This window comes from Podarcis bocagei, assembly GCF_964188305.1.
Source record: "Podarcis bocagei genome assembly, chromosome: 3".
NCBI classification, from domain to species: Eukaryota; Metazoa; Chordata; class Lepidosauria; order Squamata; family Lacertidae; genus Podarcis; species Podarcis bocagei.
In genome coordinates this window covers 38,208,440-38,228,508 of record NC_138127.1, presented here as the reverse complement: position 1 = coordinate 38,228,508, position 20,069 = coordinate 38,208,440, and the positions used below count along the sequence as shown (strand labels likewise).

Sequence of the window (20,069 nt, the reverse complement as noted above, 5' to 3'; positions counted from 1 at the left end):
CTTTTTGATTAAACTCCAACCAGTCAAGGATAATGGCATGGTTTATGATATCTTTTTGCACACAGGACAGGTGCAGTGATTAGACCTCCCTAGGGAAGAATGTGTGACTGCTGGTGGCAGCTGTGTTGAGTGCCATAAATCCCTTGAGGAGAAACAAGAAGTATGCACTCTGGGGAAGGGAGATAAGTGTAACCTTGATGTGAGGTCAGAAGAACAATTTATCTGATTCAAGCCAGTGTTGTTATGTTCTGTGCTAGGCTGGACCCATGCACACTTAATAGCCTGCATAGAAGCTTGAAGGCTGAATTACATTTTTTTATTTTTTTGCCCCCACTACTGTTTCAGTATCATGAGAAAAGAACCTGCACCTGCAGGGATTCCTGTTTCGGAGGTCTTTGGGCTCTCATTCAATATCACCTCCATAGCATGGTAGCCACTGTAGTATGGCTGCTTCCTGAACTGCTCAGGGAACATCACATAGGATGAACAGTCACTGCAGCTACTTCCATACTTGCATCTCTTCTCCCAGAAGACATCCAAACATAAGCCAATGGCTTCTGCATGCTTAGGAGAATGTATTAGGTACACAGACATACATAGGTTTGCAATTATTTTAATGGCTTTTTATTTTTAATGCCTAAAAGGAGAGGTTAGGGACTCCAGAAATTCACTTGCTATTCTTTTCCCTGTTTGTTTTCTGGATGTATTCAAAGTCACTTTTCTGTCACTCACACTCTGAAGGACAAGACCTGAAAGAAACATGGAAAGACAAAGAGACAATTTAGTTAGAGGGCTCATGAAGCTTACAATTCTAGATTAAGTTAGTCATTATCTTTCATTTTCATGATCACAAATTAGGAACCTAGCTAAAGAGGATGTGAGGGATTATGACAGTGACATTTTAAGAAATGACACAAAACCGTATTAGCTTTAGAATGAAGGCTATGATCCACAGTCTTTCACTGCTATTAAGTCTTTCATGTTTTAGGTTGGAACAATGATCTTCCCCTTCTACAGCCTTCAGTGCCATGATAGGGGCGGCTCTGAATTTTGCAGCTGTTGCTGCCACCCTGGTGGAGTTCAGGCAACTCATGTGGCAGAAGAAAGTTGTAGACTGGCTCTTAACTTGAATTCAGTTATTCCAGGCAGGAGTTTATTGGAGAGTCAGTGCTGCTCATGCCCACTTTTTTCACAGCATCCACTAGATGTCATCAGCATCAATATCAGCATCTCGCCCCTGTTTTTTATCCTTTACATATGATCCAGATTTCTTCTAAACACAGAAAATCTAGTAGGTAAAAAATATATTGTTAAAGGGCCACAATCTTCTTTGACCTATCACCATGCCTCTACTTCCTTCTGCTCTTCACCTTAGCACAGCTAACCATTTTTCTATATGAGAGAAACTATTTCCACCAATTGCCACATGCCAAAGACACAGCCGGAATTTAAGCAACTGGGTTTGGAGAAATAGACACATCTAGAAGAACATCTCTGTCCATTGTTACACTTGTATATTACACATCCGTTCACTATACCAGTTGAATGAATAAGCACATTTCCCCCAGCAAACAAGTATTGCTATTTGATAGTGGTGTTACAGGGACATGTTGTACACTTGCTCTAGCGAAGTGATGTACCTGGAACATATACTATACCCCTGCCACAAAATACTGCAATATTTTGCATTTATCATGCAAAAGAGGACTGTCTGGAAAGGCCCCAAGAAAAAAAATTGTTACACCCTGGGGCTCCCATTCTCGTAAAAACACACTTGTGTCATTGTCAAGCCATGGTCCAAGATGATGGAATCATACAGCCTTCCAGCACAGTCCACAATCTAGAATCATGGGTGGGGGGTGGGATACCAGGTGTTCCTCTTGTTAGGCTTGGAAAGAAACAGCCTTACGTTCATTTCACTCCCACAGTGGAAATAACCCTAGGCACTCATCTTTCCCAAGAATCTGCTATTGTTATTAACCAAGCCTCAAACTATTTTGGGCCTTTGGGCTTTTTCTTTTTTTAACTCCTTCCTGTGGGTGAGAGAAATAAATAAAAGACTGGTGTTTTTAACAATACACACAGAAAAGCTGATGTATCTGAGGGATGCAATTCCTATGATTTTCCTTTGATGTTCAAAGTTAACTTTGGGCAATAGCCAGGTACAATAAATAAGCACTTCTTGTTGTTTTTTTATAAAAGTGGAACAAAACCCAGCAGAATCGCAAATTGTCGAAATGGCTAGAAGGAAGAATGTGGAAATGATCTTTAAACCATTTCAAATCAAAGAAATGATTTCATCCTCTTCATTTTTTATTCGGTAACCACATTGTAAAGAAAGTGCTTCCTGTACAATGCTTTTATATCCCTAAAATATCATACTAACAGTCTGAAGTAGTGGAGGGCATTCCATTCAATTTGCATTTTAATGCAAACCCAATTAGCACCTTGAGAAATAATAGGAGAGCTGAAATGGAGCTGTCCTCTGAAATTCACATTTTTCTGAATTTTGTGTTGCAATTCTCCAACCAAAACTTGCGTACAAAAATGCATATAGGAGAAAGTGTGTATAAAAGATAATATATTTGTTTAAAAGAGCATGCAGTAATTCGATACATTAGGAGAAATTGCCTGCAAAAATGTGTCTATTAGGAGAAATGCACACTAAAATGCTAACAATATTTATGACTTCTCTGTAAAAATGTGGTGTACTCGGCTTATGATGCTGTTAAGAGAAAAGAGAAACTGAGATAAACCAAAATTGACAGATCTGTTCATCCATATTCTATACTCGTATGCACAGCCGCTGGTGTTGGATGTTTCCAAAATTAAGTGGTACAAAGTTGTTTGGATGTGACGCAATTATATTTACCTAGTATATGAAAGCCACTTGTGCTATAGCAGTGAGGCCTCAGCCTGCACCATAAAAAGCAAAGCACCAGCCAGAAGGGGGATGAACTAGAAATGGAATTTCTAAGATGATACTGTGACAAGGTCAAAATTCACTGCAGAAAGAGGAGTCTACCTAAAGATACAAAGATAACTGATCATTCCATATATATAGCTGTAAAGTCCCCTATCATTCCCTCCTAAGAATTAAATATAGTTTATAAGGATGTTACAGTGAAATGTCAAAAATCTGGTGGATGTTGTCATGTGAATTCTGACAGTGATTCACAAACACATGCTTCCCCAGCTTAGTGTCTGTCAGAAATGTTGAACTACAGCTCCCATCATGCCTAACTGTTGGCCATGTTGGTTAGGTCAGGTGGGCATTGGAGTCCAAAACATCTGGAGTGCATGAGAGGAAGAAAAGCTGCATAAGAGTCTATCTGAAGATCCAAGAAGTAAGCCAAGGTCAAGTGTATAAATATAATCCAGAGAGTGCCATTGTGTTCCTGTCCTGCTTGTAGATTTGTCGCTATGGGAACAGAATGTTGGTCTTTGGTTTGAGCCAGAAGAGCTCTTCTTATGTTCTTATAGATAGATGAAAGCTCTGCATGTCCTTTTCATCATCCCGTCAGACTAATAAAAAGATAGCCTTCCCTGTGTTCTAACTTAGATATTTTCTGCTCTGAACACAGATTACAGGCAAAGACAGCAGTATTTCCTTTCCATACAAAATCCATTAAATGAGCTATTCTTCTTGAGATATCTCACTGGTAAGCAGCCAGCCAATATTTAATCATTTCACTCTTATACAGTTAAGAAAAAAGTCAAAACTTGAGGATGAATGCAATTGGCCCAAGTAGAAAAATTCTGAGGGCCTTATTTTGAAAAGAATCCAGCTCGCAGGGGGTTCAAAATGTCTGCAATGGTTCTCATCCTTTGCTCTTCCTTTCCCTGTTTCATTGGGCAGGCAAGATTAATAATGAATATGAAAGCCATTTCCTGGTAGTTTCCATTGAGCCAGTTGTAATGGGATGATTAGCTGCTTGTGCGTAAAATCGTGCTCCCTCAGAGTTTGTGCGGCTCCACAAACCTCTGTGTGTGACAGAGCTCCTCAAACATGTCTGCTCTAGTCACTCGTAGAGTCTGACAGTGGCTGTCTGCGGAAGCGCTTCCAGCAAAGAAGCTCCTTAACGGAAACGCGTCTCCTGGACTCACGGCGTGACAGTTTCCGGCGAGGTGTGGGTCTCCCTATGGGAGACTCAGATACCTCCCCACTGTTCTCGCTGGAAGCGTCTCTGAGCCCTCCCTCCTGCTCGCATTCCCTCAGAGATCCACTCCTCCCCCTGCTGGTTCCTGCTTCAGCTGTTGAGTCTCTTTCTTCCTCCCTGAGCCCCTCCACCACCTGATGCTCCGATGGCAGTTCCCTGACATCCACCTCCCCTCCAGGGCCCCCCTCACCCCTCCCATTTCCTCTCCTCTGGGAGGTGAAGGGTTAAAACCCCGAAAAGAATCTTCTTCATCTTCAGACGTCTCGAACAATTCCCTCCATCGATCGCCGTCCTGGCTCGCTGAATCCTGCTCCTCTTCGGAATCTGTGAACCCCTCCAACTCCTCTTCTTCGTCGGTGGTGGCAAAGTATTCCCTCCGGAACCTCGCTACAGGCTGAGGTTTACGTGGGAACCTCTGATGAAAAGTTTCTATTAAAACTTCGTCATTGACATCCTCTGCCCTAACCCAGGTGTTTTCCGACTCCGGTTCCCCTTCCCACATTACCAAATACTCTACTTGATCTCCCTTCCACCTGGAATCAAGGATCTCCGCTACATGGTAGCTGTGTTCCTTCTCCTCCATTGCTGGCCCCCTAGTGACCCTCCCTTCTCTGTCCCCTTTATACGGTGACAGCAACGACCTGTGGAAAACTGGGTGCAGCTTCATGTGGTTCGGTAACCGGAGTCTGAAAGCCACTGGGTTGACCTGCTGCATGACTTCAAATGGGCCCAGCCTTTTGGGTCTTAACTTCTTACAACCCCCTTTGAATGGCAACCCTTGGGTTGACAGCCACACCTGGTCCCCCACCCTAATGCTTTCACCTTCCCTTCTGTTTTTGTCTGCCTGCCTCTTATATTCCTCCTTAGCCCTGTTTAAGTTGAGTTGGAGCTGGCGATGGATCGCTTCCATTTCTTCAACGAACTGTTCTGCAGCTGGAACGCTCCAGTTCTCCCCTTCCCCCCCTGGGAAGGCTCTGGGATGGCACCCGTGATTAGCCAAAAAGGGGCTCATTCCCGTGGACACGTTCTCTGCATTGTTGTAGGCAAATTCTGCCAACGCCAGCTTCTCCACCCAATCATTCTCTCTGTCATTCACATAACACCTCAAATATTGCTGGAGAACACCATTAGCTCTTTCCGCCTGCCCGTTGGTTTCTGGATGACGGGCCGTTGAGAAATTAACCTCTACATGCAGTAAGCTCATGAGCTTCCTCCAGAACCTGGAAGTAAATTGTTTCCCTCGGTCTGAAACCACCCTCAAGGGGGCGCCATGCAAGCTAAACACATTTTCTACAAACAATTTAGCTGTTTCTTCTGCTGTGACCGCATGTGAGCAGGCTATAAAGTGGGCCATTTTAGTTAACAGGTCTACCACAACCATGATGGCTGTTTTCCCTCTAGACCTTGGCAGATCAGTCATGAAATCTATTGCCACTGCTTCCCATGGTCTTTCAGGTGTGGGTAGTGGTTCTAATAAACCTGCCGGTGCCCGCCTCTCCCCCTTGGCTCGTTGGCATTGGTCACACCCTCTCACATACTCCCGCACATCTTCCCTGACCTTGGGCCACCAAAATTCCCTGGTAACCAGCCACATGGTTTTGTGTTGCCCAAAATGCCCTGCTGTGGGGCTATCGTGCAGTTGCTTGAGTACCTTCTCCCTCAATTCCCCTTCGGGTATATATAACGCTCCCTTGTAGTACAATGCCCCGTTTCTCTCCTCAAAACCCCCGGGTTTGTCTCCCTCCCTCCTGAGACCCCTGAGTTTGTCCTGGGCGTATTCATCATGCACCGTTCCCTCTACCAATTCCCTTTGCCCCACCAATGCCGCCCCACACACCCAGCGGTCCTCTGGAATGACATGGGTCTCTTCGGGTGCTCCCTCCCCCTCCAAATATTCAGGTTTGCGTGAGAGAGCATCCGCCCTAACGTTCTCTGGGCCTGGCACGTAACAAATCTCAAAGTTAAATTTGGAGAACTCCTGGGCCCATCTCAACTGCCGTTGGTTGAGCACTCGCGCAGTTCTCCAATACTCTAGATTCTTATGGTCTGTGCACACTTGCACCTTATGTTGTGCACCAATTAGCAGGTGCCTCCATTTCCGGAAAGCCTCATGAATAGCAAGAAGTTCCCGGTCGTACACCGTGTAGTTCCTCTCGGATTTGTTCAGCTTTCGCGAAAAGAAGGCACACGGTCGCCACTCTGACTCCTCCTTCCCCGGCTGCAGAAGAAGCACCGCCCCTATGGCTCTGTCAGATGCGTCTGTTTCGACCCTCAGCTTCTTTTGTAAATCCACATGCAGAAGTTGTTCTTCTGAGGCGAAGGCCCTTTTCAGTTCCTCAAACGCTCGCTCCGCCTCCGCCGTCCATACAAACTTCCTTTTACTGCTGAGACAGTCCGTAATGGGCGCCGTCAGGTGGGCGAAGTTTCGGATGAACTTACGATAAAAGTTTCCAAACCCTAGGAACCTCTGCACATCCTTCTTGGTTTTGGGTGTTTTCCATTCCAGCACTGCCTGCACCTTGCCGGGATCCATGGCCAATCCCTTGTCTGACAGGCGGTACCCCAGGAATTCCACCTCCTTGGTATGAAACTGACACTTCTCCAGTTTCACCCACAGCCTGTTGGCTTGCAGCCTGCTCAACACTTCTCTGACGTCTCTCACATGTTGCTCCTCATTCTCCGAATACACCAACACATCATCTAGGAAGGCCACGCAATTCTTGTAGAGCAAAGGACCCAGTACGTGGTTCATAAAAGATTGAAAGCACGCTGAGCCTGCTTGTAATCCAAAAGGCATAACGAGATATTCAAATGCCCCCAAAGGGGTAAACATGGTGGTTTTCCATTCATCCCCTTTCCTTATACGTATCAGGTTGTACGCCCCCCTTAGATCCAGCTTTGTAAAAATCTTTCCCTTCCGCACCCTGGTCAAAATACCATCAATCCTGGGCATAGGGAAAGCCACTGGTTCTGTCACTGCATTTAACCGCCTGAAATCACATACAAGTCTCGGCTTGTCCGTGTGCTTTTTATCCACAAAAAACACTGGGCTACCCCCCGCTGCTTTGGACTCTCTGATGAAGCCTCTCTTCAGGTTCTTGTCAATGAACTCTCGCAACTCCTGCATTTCTCTGTCTGACATGGCATACAACTTGCCTACAGGAAGCTGTGCTCCAGGGAGTAAATTGATCTGGCAATCAAAGGGCCTATGCGGGGGTAGTTGGTCAGCTTCCTTCTCGCTGAACACGTCGCTGAGATCTGCATACTGTGGTGGTACCTTCACCTTCTCCATTACTTCCGTCCCTGCTAGGGTGGCTTGGGCCCCTGCTGAACCCTTTTCCCCTTTGCAGTGTTCTAAGCAATGTGCTGAACCAAAGGAAACCACTCTTTGATGCCAGCCCACCAGCGGATCATGTAGCGCTAGCCAGCTCATTCCCAAAATAATGGGAGCGCCTCCCAAGGTGGCCACATTAAACGCTATCAGTTCTGTGTGCCTTGCCACCCTCATTATCATTGGGACGGTCTGCAAGCTGACTCCTCCTCCCAACAACTCCCTGCCATCGATCGTGGTCACCTGCAGGGGGTTGCTTAAAGGGATCGTCTGTATCTGGTGTTCAGCAGCAAACTCCTTGCTCATAAAATTGCAGGAGCTGCCTGAGTCCAACAGCGCCTTTATTTTTAGGGGGTGTCCATTTTGCAGCTCTAGCGACACTTCAATCACTAGAGCAGGTTGAGGAGCTTCTGGCACGGGCACTTTCACTGCTCTTTGGCCTGGCTGCAGTGCCCCGACTGTGGCAACCAGGCGTTGGCTTTTACCTGCTCTGTTTCTCCCTGCTCTCCTCCCTCAACAGCTCCCACCATCCCTTGCCATTCCTTCCTCTGGGGGCAGACTCTGGCAAAGTGGCCTGGCTGTTGGCAGAGATAGCATTTCCGGGCGCCCTTTCCCTCCTTCTTAGCCCCCTCACTGGGTTTTGAAAATGCGCGCGCGCGCGCTGTTCCAATTTCCATCGGCTCTGCCGGCGGGAAAGCTGGCTCAGGAATGTCTGGAATGCGGAACTCCTTCCAACGTTCCCCTCTCCCTTCCCGCCTCTCCAAGGCTCTTGCCTCCTGACGCGCTCCTATGGTCAGCGCAGATTTGGTCAGCTGATCCATAGACACCGCCCTGGGGCTCCGGCACAGCTCGTCTTTCACAGCCGAAGAAAGACCTTCTTCAAATAGCATCTGAATGGGTGCCGCCGATAAATCCCAACCCAATCTGTGAACCAGCATGGTAAACTCAGTCCAGTACTCACGGACAGATCGGCTTCCCTGCTTGCAAGCCATTAGCTGTCTGCGCACCACCCCTTCCTCAATATCGCTGGAAAACATGATATCCATTGCACGAAAGAACTTCATCGTGTCCTTTAGGACGTCATTGTGCGTTGCCATTAGGGGTCGAACCCAGTCCCGCGCCCCTTTCTCAAGATGCCCAATTACGAAAGCAACTCGCGATTCCTCATCAGGGAACTCATCAAACTGCACATTAATGGCATATTGCATCTCTGTCCTAAAGGCATGGTAATCCTTGGGGTCCCCCCCAAACTTCTGCACCAATCCTGGTACCTTTCTGGGGAATTGAGTGGCTCTCCCCTTCTTGTCTGCATCCTGAGCCCTTCTCTCCTCAAGCCTCGCCGTCTGCAGCGCAAGTTGGACTTCCAACGCTCGGTATCTTTCTTCCAAGCTTGGACCAGCTCCAACCCCTGCTCCTCCGGTTCCGGCTGGGTCGCTCATGATGCTTTCTCCTGCACAGGCAGCGTACAGAGACTGTCAGACTGCTGTAATGGGATGATTAGCTGCTTGTGCGTAAAATCGTGCTCCCTCAGAGTTTGTGCGGCTCCACAAACCTCTGTGTGTGACAGAGCTCCTCAAACATGTCTGCTCTAGTCACTCGTAGAGTCTGACAGTGGCTGTCTGCGGAAGCGCTTCCAGCAAAGAAGCTCCTTAACGGAAACGCGTCTCCTGGACTCACGGCGTGACAGTTTCCGGCGAGGTGTGGGTCTCCCTATGGGAGACTCAGATACCTCCCCACTGTTCTCGCTGGAAGCGTCTCTGAGCCCTCCCTCCTGCTCGCATTCCCTCAGAGATCCACTCCTCCCCCTGCTGGTTCCTGCTTCAGCTGTTGAGTCTCTTTCTTCCTCCCTGAGCCCCTCCACCACCTGATGCTCCGATGGCAGTTCCCTGACACCAGTTCTTCCTGTTGGCCAATGATTTGTTTTCCATGCCAAATAAAAAATAAAAAATCACATTAGAGCATCTATACAAAACTAATTTCATATGCTTTCCCTTTCCTTTAAAAATTAACAGCACTGACTTTCACACTAATACTGTGTTTAAGTAAATCCTTAAATTTCTATAGCAGTTCTCAGAAGGATGCTTTGATAGCAGCAGTATGTAGATAGCTACGTGTGAATCTGCCATCACAGATCCAACACCAGAGGGAGAGCTTTCCCAACACCTCACCTTCTATCAAGCACATTAATTTTCAATAGTAGCAGGTCACACATTCTGTGGTGTGACTCTTGATGTCCTTCCTCTAATAAGATATTAAGTGATAACATGTGTGAATTAGGCATCGATCCATATCCACATCCAAAGAAACAGCCCTTTGGGCGCATCTGTGGCTGGTCAAAATGCACTTACAGACTGTCACTATTTTCAGATGGGATTTAATCACATACCAGCTAACTCAGGTTGCACAGTTTCAGTGGACTGCAAGCTCTTGCGAAACAAACCCCACTTCCTCATAATAGTGGACTTTTTGTAACAAGGGAAGTGACAGGAAAATACAGTAGAAAATGTAGGATAATGCTTTGATGAAACATCATCTAACTTCAGTGCAAACAAGTCAGGCTGAATGCACAATACACAGGACATCAGGAGGCACCCTTAGAATTGAAAGCCTTTTAATCCCTTTACAGTGGTACCTCAGGTTAAGAACTTGATTCGTTCTGGAGGTCCGTTCTTAACCTGAAACTGTTCTTAATCTGAGGTTCCACTTTAGCTAATGGGGCCTCCCGCTGCCACCGCCACGCGATTTCTGTTCTCATCCTGAAGCAAAGTTCTTAACCAGAGGTACTATTTCTGGGTTAGCGGAGTCTGTAACCTGAAGCGTCTATAACCTGAAACGTCTGTAACCCAAGGTACCACTGTATTAGCCTTTTAATTATTTTATTCCTTAGAAAGATGTAGTCCCATTCCAATTATGGCCTCATGCTCATTTTGCAAAATTCCTGTTAACAAATTTTTGGCACCATTTTGAAATTCCACAGATCTATTGAAAGATTCCCAAACAGCACTAAAGGAAACCAGCATTGTATCAGGATATTTGGGATAGCCACATCTGACTAATACACATACACATAAGACACATATAGGCATGTGACATATCTATGCTAATTTGGATTCTTCTCATTTTAACCTGTAGATAAATGCATATCCACTTGTTGCTTTCCATGGATGGTATCCAACTAAATACTACTCCAAGTGGATCCACTGAAATCAGTGGGCATGGCTAAGTTTGTTTACTTCAGAAGCTCAACTTGGAGTTTTGTGGGCTGGAACTGATGAGAGTTGTAGTCCAAAACATCTGGAGAGCACTAGGTTTGTGGAGGCTGGCCTAGGAACAGGAAAAAAAATGAAATGCCTGTTCATCCATGAAGCTCACTAAGTGATCATAGAATTGTACAGTAGAGCTGGAAGGGACCTTGAGGATCATCTAGTCCAACCCACTCAATGCAGGAACATGCAGCTGTCCCACAGAGGGATCAAACCTGAAACCTTGGCATTATCAGCTTATCTTTACATCTCAGCCTAATCTACCTCACAAGGTTGTTTAGATGATAAAATGGGAGATGGGACGCATGTTTGCTGCCCTATGCTACTTGGAAGGAGGATAGGATAAGAGTCTAATAAATAAGCAGATAATCCAGATTGCCAAATTGTTGAGATGGACTCTGCATTTTCTGTACACAGTGAGCCTCAAAGCACCACTAAAACTGATGAAGAGCTTAAAGAACTGGCCCTCAAAACAAAGACATCATTCAGTACTATAAAAAGTGAGATCTTTGGCTAATGTTGTGACCTTGCAGCAACCTGCAAAGCCTTAAGGATCAATCCTATATCTACAGACACCCAGTGCAGTGGATAGTGCTTCCTGAAACAATCTGCAAAACCTCTAATGGACCTCAGGGCTCTTGCGTTCAAAAACTAACAAATTGCCTCTTACGGTTTCCTCATCCTTTTGTTATCAGTAAACATTATGAGCGAGTGCACATTGGCTGCTCCTGTGTGGTCTCTCCCCACTTCATCTCTGCAGCATGTTGCCACAGAAAGCACAAGCCAGTCAGCTCATAATCAAGATAATGTCTGCACTTTCCAGAAGGAGCTTGAGAATTGCAGGAGGGAGTGGGAATGGCTTTTTCTTTCCCACTTTGTTTGGCCCAGAAGCCAAGATACACACAGCAACATCAGAATGGCTTTTATCTGCCTTGATTTATTGCAGAGTCTTTATCTATTGTGTAATTCCTTATCTCGTTTTCTCTCTCTTTTTTAAAGATGGAAAGCTTTCATGCTGTACCTCTGAGTGTCAAAATGCTGGGAACAAACAGCAGGAGGAGGCCATCACTTTCACGCTCTGCTCATGACCTCACCAAATACATGTGACTGGTTGTTGTTGTTGAAACAGAAGACTAGACTGGATAGATGCATCTTGCTCTCAACCACCAAGGCAGTTCTTACGTTACTGTGCTTATTGCAAAGCGTCCAGATGCAGGCGTGAGAGTAGAGCATAAGCTCCTTCTTTTCCCTTCCTTTCCCCAACCCACAATTCCTATGAAACGTGCAACCCAAATGACCAAGATGATCGAGCAGCTCCTCTATGAGGAAAGGCTACGGCATTTGAGGCTTTTTAGTTAGAGAAAAGGCAAGGAAGAGGCAAGATGAAAGAAGTGCCTAAAATTATGCATGCCATGGAGAAAGTGGAGAGAGAATAGTTTTTCTCCCCCTCTCACAGGTGTGCCAACTCTAGGGGGCCACGGTGTATTTGGCCCCCTCAATATTTGTCTCAAGGGGATCCGGCCACCTCAATGTTGAGGCAGCCCAGCATGCAGCCTAGCGGAAGGCTGCCCCGGCCTGCGCAGTGTCAGGAGACATGTGTTATATCATGTGACATGCCGTGATGTCATGTGACACTCAGCACATGCTGGGCCCCCTCAATTCTCTCAGTTTTGGGGGCAGCTTGCTCTCTCATAACACTAGAACTCATGGGCAGCCAATGAACCTGAATTGACAACAGAAAGTACTTCACACAGCACATAGTTTAACTATGGAATCCACACCCACAAGAGGCAGTAATGGCCACCCACTTGGATACCTTTAAAATAATTGGACGGATTAATGAAGGCTATCAGTGGCTGGGAACCCTGATGGCTATGTTCTACTTCTGCTGTTGGAGGCAGAATGCTTCTCAATACTAGTTGCTGGAAACCACAGGGTGGGGGAGTGCTAACACACTTGGGTCCCTGCTTTGGGGCTTCCCATAGGCATCTGGTAAACCCCTGTGAGAACAGGATGCTGGACTAGATGGGCCATTCTTATGTTCTAACAAAATACTGCCCACAAAGAGACCTGAGATACGTGTAAGATTAGCAAGCCAAACTTCCTTTGCACGAAACAGATGGTTCATGGCAGATCCATCCCAAGCCATTTTGGTGACTACGGTGAAAACAAATAATCACCACCTCACACACTGTTTATAATAAATAAATATCAGGCCATTTTGTGTTTTTTAATGGTGTCTAGATACTCTTCCTCATGGTCAAAGCAACGCTGGTTCAAGCCCGTAACAACCCTCAGTGCTAATAGCAGCTTGTTTTGTAAGCTGGATGCCTTCCTTAACTACAGCTTCCAGACTATAGCAGTTTTTGTCTTCTGTGCTGTTGACCTTTTGCTGTAAGAGGAAGGGATGTCTTGTGTTGGCAGGCAGGCATGAATAATTTCTAACATTAGCTTACACGTTTTCTTGGATTCTCTCCTCCCCCAGAAATTAAAAATTGCAGAAACATCAACATCATCTCCTCTCATGTTCCTAACAGCTTAAACAAGTAAGAGAATAATAAAATGAATAGAGAAAATGAAAATAAGAGGTTTTTCAGCTTCAGTATTCATTATGCATTTTCCGTCCTACTTTCTGCTTAGATATCTTGGCTGGAAACCAAACTTTGAAACATTTCAATATCACATAGTAAAATTGTGTTTCAGGGTCTTCTCATTAGTGTGCGCTGCTTTGTTTTGCATGTATCATTTAGCAATGAGAAACATGCAAAACAATACTTTATAATGTGTTAAGAGTCAATGCTTAATGAGAAATCGGGGGGGGGGAAATAAAGAATATGCATGCCCCTAAATTGCAGTTTTAGTATTGTCATCTCTTTGAGCTGTCTTCTAAGGCAGGGGTGAGGAACTCTCTGGCGCTCCAGATGTTGCTTCACTACAACTCCTATAATCCCTGAACAGGGCTGGCCCAAGACATTTTGGCACCTGAGGCAAGCCACAAAATGGCTGGGGAAGAAGGGCTGAGGGAAGATCTGCATGAGGAACAAGGAGGGGAATAGAGATCTAGATCAGATTCTATTACCTTTGTGGGTTCTGTCACCTGAGGCGGTCGCCTCACCTTGCCTCATGGGTGGCATGGGTGACCATTGGCCATCCTAGCTGTGGTTCAGTTGTACCGTATTTTTCGCTCTATAAGACGCACCAGACCACAAGACGCACCTAGTTTTTGGAGGAGGAAAACAAGGAAAAATATATTCTGAATCCCAGAAGCCAGAACAGCAAGAGGGATCGCTGTGCAGTGAAAGCAGCAATCCCTCTTGCTGTTCTGGCTTCTGGGATAGCTGCGCAGCCTGCATTCGCTCCATAAGACGCGCACACATTTCCCATTACTTTTTAGGAGGGAAAAAGTGAGTCTTATAGAGCAAAAAATACGGTAATTACTGCTTCCATTTCTACTCCATGGCGGATATTACTGTTGGGGTTAAACAGGGTTTGGCAAAGGACCATGTCCATGGCTTTCACACATCATAATAGCTCTGTTTAGGTGTTCAACCTGAAAGTGTGAAGGTTTGCATGGACCAAGGACACACATCAGGATACCTGCTCCATTATTTCTATATACTACACCTGTTCTACTTCTATATGCTATCTGGGACACGTGTGTGTGGGTGTGTATCTTGTATTTGTAACAGTAGGGTTTCCTAATTCATTCATGGTTTGTGTCATTCATTGTTTGCTTCATTCATTGTTTGCTCTCTGTCTAGAGCTTTTTACTTGCAAATTTTACTGAGATATATTTTTTCTTTAAAAGCATTTTTTAAAGGGGGTAAAATATTTCATTTGTCAAGTACATGCTAGACCTGGAGGAGAATCTGTGGGAAACCATGAAGGAACAGATCTTAAACTGTAGACTGTTTGGTGCTAGCCTAATTTGTTGTTGTTGTTTAGTCGTTTAGTCGTGTCCGACTCTTCGTGACCCCATGGACCAGAGCACGCCAGGCACTCCTGTCTTCCACTGCCTCCCGCAATTTGGTCAGACTCATGCTGGTAGCTTTGAGAACACTGTCCAACCATCTCGTCCTCTGTCGTCCCCTTCTCCTTGTGCCCTCCATCTTTCCCAACATCAGGTTCTTTTCCAGGGAGTCTTCTCTTCTCATGAGGTGGCCAAAGTATTGGAGCCTCAGCTTCACAATCTGTACTTCCAGTGAGCACTCAGGGCTGATTTCCTTCAGAATGGATAGGTTTGATCTTCTTGCAGCCCATGGGACTCTGAAGAGTCTCCCCCAGCACCATAATTCAAATAGCCTAATAGTATGTGAAGATAGGAGCTGCTTGTGTTGGAATACATGTCAACTAAATTAGAAATAACTTGTTTGTACATTCAGCTGTTCTATGCTGTTTTAGCATACAATAAATACAAACAACAGGAATTCACAATATTCTTTTTAAATCTTTGCCTCCTCATATCTTTGGCTAGGGAGAGACTCTTGGTAGCCCCTGTTTCTATCTCTACAACTGTTCAAGGCTGCATTCGGGGTGTGTAATCATGAAGAAATAAGCTGCAGGACTCCTGCAGCTTCAACTGGATGGGATTCCGTGCTTGCTTATCTCCATATGCTGCCAGGCATGTCACTCATCTGCCTTGTTCTTGGGTGAAAAGTGACCCCCTGCCTTGGTGCAAGCAGTGCCTTCCTGCCAAGTCTTTGTGTTTCCTGAAATAATATATAGTGATGATACCAAAAAAACCTTTAACAGAACCTCTCTTTAAAAAAAATCCCATAGCTAGGCCTATTTTCTAACCACCAGAGGATACAACACACTCACATATTTGACTTTCACTGCCTTTGAAGTTAACATTCCACTTTGGTGGGATAATATTGAAGTGTAGGTGGGTTGAAGCATGACCTAAGACCAAGATTCAGCTGAAAAAGGATTTATTGGAGCATCAGGAACAAGAATGACAAACAGGAGCACTTGGCCCAGTAGGCCTATATATCCCTTAAGCCGGCCCAGGCAAAACATACACACCACCTGTGATAGGTCACCTTAATACTGCAATTAGCGAATCACAATACTGTCTCAGCAGGGATTGGCTGCCTGCCAGCTACTAACAATGTCATTGGAGGGTTTTAGAACCCTCTCTGTCTTTTGTTATGCAGATGAAGCTCCTGAGTTCCAGGAGGTCTGAAGGCCTAGGCCTGTATTGCATGCATACAGCCTGGCTTCGGTCTAAAATGCCTGCATACATAATAAATATGTCCTACGCACACACACACAGCTACTACTATAGAGGTATCCAGCAGCGCTTCCTCTCCTCTCTAGGGACCAGCAGAATAGGGATGCATTCTGATAGAAGCTTTAAAAGAGACTAATATGCAGCCTTCCCCAGCCTGGTGTGAAGCCATTGATACATTTGTATAACACATGAGAAGACAAGGATATTGCATGTACTATATATTTCAGTAGATCAGCATTGAAGTCAAGGATGGGGAACCTGAAGTCCTCCAAATTTTGTTGGACTCCTCCTAGCATCAGACCCAGTCTGCAGTGCAACAGGTTCCCCATCCCTAATTTAAATTCTGGGGTTGGCCTGTAATCCTACCTTTGTTCTACTCAAAAATAATTCAGTGGGCCATACTTCCAGGTGTACTGGATAGTAGCCTAAATTTCTTTCAGTGATCGTTATAGGTAGAAAACCAAGGTCACAACACATGTTTAATGCTTTCGTTTCATATGCTGACTGTGTTTTTCCCACCTCCTCCCACTTCAAGAGAATGGAGTTAATATTGATGGAGGGAAATGAGCTCATCTGGGTGGAGGGGAAAAGATACAACTGCATAATTTTACTGTACATATAATATACTGCATATGAAAAACAGCTGCTAAACATTTCAATAAACTCATAAAATGCAGTGTCCTGTTTGGGAACGGATGTATCGAATAGGGGATTAGGCATTTATATCCCTGAGTAAAACCAACAATAATCCAAACTTTTTCCCTAGCCATGTCAAACTTTCTGTCTGTCATTTGAAACTCTCTTTCCTGAAAGAGATTTTGTTTTTCAGTTTTGGTTTTTCATTTTGGGCAAAACTATTGCTGAGTTGACATTACAAATCACTCAGAGTTCTCCCTTGCAAAATTCTCTGAAGAAATGAATGTTAAAATTTCCCATGAGGTGATGGAAAATAGGGTTAGGGCCAAAATCTTGTTTCTTTCTAAATGCCCATAAAGAAATGTCGAAACAGAAGTCAGACAACATAAGCCCTTGGAAGAATAAGAACTCAACAATGATCTGAAGTAGACAATTTCACTGTACATGATGCACAATAGACTAGTTCATTAATTCAAATCCTCATGGGCCAATTTAACGTTAATATGACACGGGATTTTTATTTTCCCCCTGCAATGTAGTGTTGGCTGCTATGGTTACCAGAAACATAAAGCCACTGCAGCTGCCCTAAGCACTCAGATGTTTCTCAGTCTCTAAGGCTTCGAAAGAAAGAAAAATGTGAAGTCCACTGTGCCTATCCAGCCCAAGCATTCCATTTGCCCCTAACAAGCTCTGGAGCTGAGAAGGCTGCAGAGCAGAAGATTATCACAGCAGGACAGGATATAAATCCACCCCCAGCTAATTTTGTGCTTGTCAACTGAGTAAAAAAGGAATGTAGAAAATAAGAGCATGCGGAAAGTATTTGGAGAATAATTCTTAATGATGAAGTGTGAAAAACTTCCTGGCAGCTAGAAGGCAATTTACTGGGCTAGTGGTGGCTACCAAGAAAAGGAGTTTTCACATTTCTTCTTCCTTAAAAAAAGAATGGCTGATACTTATGTAGAAATAAAAGAATTTCTTTTCTCTCTATTTTCAGTTATAACTTGGGGGCAAGTAAAGATCTGTTAGGTTTCTTAAGCCAATGTGCAAAGATCCACTAAACCAAGGCTGTCAAATAAAATCTTTCCCCCCCCCCTCCCTATTGATCCTAGAATCAATGGGGTTGCTAATGCATGCCTATGGTTTTATGAAGTGTTCCCAGGATACATGCAATAGAAACTTCCAGGCAGTGCTTGCCGTCATAGACTAAGAGGGCTGTTCAGTCACTCACTACTTTGCTATACTAGTATAAGAACATGACTACAGAAAGATGCGTGCTGGCTCACTTTACATTGAGGAGATTGACAGTATAGACATGTTAAGCAGTAGCAGTTCCAGTATATATTAACTAAAAGGGATTGCTGAAATTAATTGATTATAAATTGTGAATGATCAGAACAAATAATTCTGAAATTCCAACATGAAACCCATTTCCATGTCGGGGACAGCTCACTTGGTAAAGCATGTGAGTCTAAATCTCAGGGTCAAGAGTTTGACCCTGAGATTCGACAAAAGATTCCTGCACTGCAGGGTTTGGACTAGATGATCTTCATGGTCCCTTCCAACTCTGCAGTTCCATGATTCTATCACATGCCAGATGGATAATGATTCGAGCCATTGTGAACCTAAAGGCAAATATGATGATGTCTTCACAATTTGCTTCAAGCAGAGAGGCCAACCTTTACCAGGTTGCTTCCTTTATACCAGGCATCCATATTTTTTGGCCTACAAGTCCCATGATCCCTAGCTAACAGGACCAGTGGTCAGGGATGATGGGAATTGTAGTCCCAAACATCTGGAGAGTCGAAGGTTGGGGATGCCTGCTTTATAGAGTTGAAAGGGACCCTGAGCATCATCTAGTCCAACCCCCTGCAGTGCAGGAATATGCAGCTGTCCCATAAAGGGATCAAACCTATAATCTTGGTGTTAGGAGCACCATGCTCTAACCAGCTGAACTATTGGTTACTTCACTGAGAGTCAAGCTCAAAATATTGTCTGACACTGAAGTCAGGATCCTCAGAAAAGCAAGTTTCTGGCCCATATTGGCTACTTAGAGTAGACTGAAAACAGGCCAGTTCAGCCATGCCTAAAGAAAACTCAAAAGCTAGAAATGAGCCAAGTACATGGAACATCAGTGCACTAATCTCTTACCCATGACTCACAGAAGCAACATTATTTTCTGATGTAAGCAAGTGCGACACAAGTTTGTTATGTGCAAATGATCACATAATTCAGCTTTTCTTTGCACAGAATTTTGGTTAGTGGTGCTGATTTAATTTCTTTTTGGTGACAACACATATAGTTCATGATAATATGCCAGGACCGAAAGAGCAGAGAAAAGAAGCTACCAAGGTGCAGCATAATAACACCCAAAAACAGCAGCCATGGAATAAATGTGTGTAGAGTCACCAGCATGGCAAAAAGAAAACATTCCCATGCTATAGGGAAAGGCAAAAATAAATCCAGTCTCACCAACCAGATGGGGAAAATTCCTTCCCAGCCTCAAAATGACTATCAGATAAGAAGTGTAGGAAAACTTTCCACAGTGCAAATATCTATATCCCTAGCGGCAGTCCCAGAGGGATTGTTCTTTTCTTCTGATTTCAAGCTAGGCTGGGTTGTGTTTACGCACTTCATTAGGCCACAAGATGTACTGCAAAGCAGGTTAAGCAGCTGAATTGTGTAGCTGTTGTTGTCAGCATTTCCCACCAATGGAATGGGAGCCAGCTGCCCAGCCAGCTTGGCTGCTAACAGAAAAGCAAATCAGCCTCAACCTTCTGTCACATTTCGTTGCTCAGTTTTCTGTTGGAGTTTAGGGATTATGAGCACAATGTTCAAGAAACTGATTTAAAAAATAAATACATCCAGCACCTGCAAAAAGCGATGCTTGAGCAATCACAGTTGCTGTCCCTTCTGCTGTTCTCCAGTGGCTTTACAGAATGAACAACCAGTGCAGCTGTTTGAAGGGTGCTTCTTGCAGGCCCACTCCCTGCAATTGTAAAATCCAGTGGATTTAAATATCTGCTAGAGCCTGGAAGATATTTGCATGACCCCCTCAACACACACATACTTGGTTTTAGAGGGGTTTATCCCTCAGACATGCCTCCCCACCCTCATAAAACACTTGTTCTTTGGCTGTGAAAACAGCGCTGACCAGGACGTATGAACTCTCAGGCAAATATATCTATGCCTGATGCTGGTGCGCTTCCATTTTTATCAGTGGAGGTGATATGGAATGAACTGGAGGTTCCCATTCTGAAACACTGAGGATGCTGGGAATTCCACAGTCATGGAAAGACATGTCAAAGCCATTTATGTGGGAGCTCAGTGGGAACCATGCCCAAAAAACACAGCGCTTCTTTGAATTTTGCATTGAAGTTCTCCAGCCAAGTAATGTGTGCAAAAATGCACCTACGGGGGCAGAAATAGACATATATTTGTTCAAATTA

General features: G+C 44.7%; 2 long non-coding RNA genes across 2 annotated transcripts in view; one reads left to right on the top strand and one right to left on the bottom strand.

Annotated features, from left to right (window-relative positions):
• Positions 1–20,069, bottom strand: part of LOC308583086 — a 194,254-nt gene that overhangs the window by 78,495 nt on the left and 95,690 nt on the right. The gene's annotated exons all lie outside the window — the stretch shown is intronic.
• Positions 3,562–12,988, top strand: LOC308583847. Its single transcript, XR_014006459.1, has 2 exons — positions 3,562–3,662; positions 11,754–12,988. It is a non-coding gene; the product is annotated as an uncharacterized lncRNA (long non-coding RNA).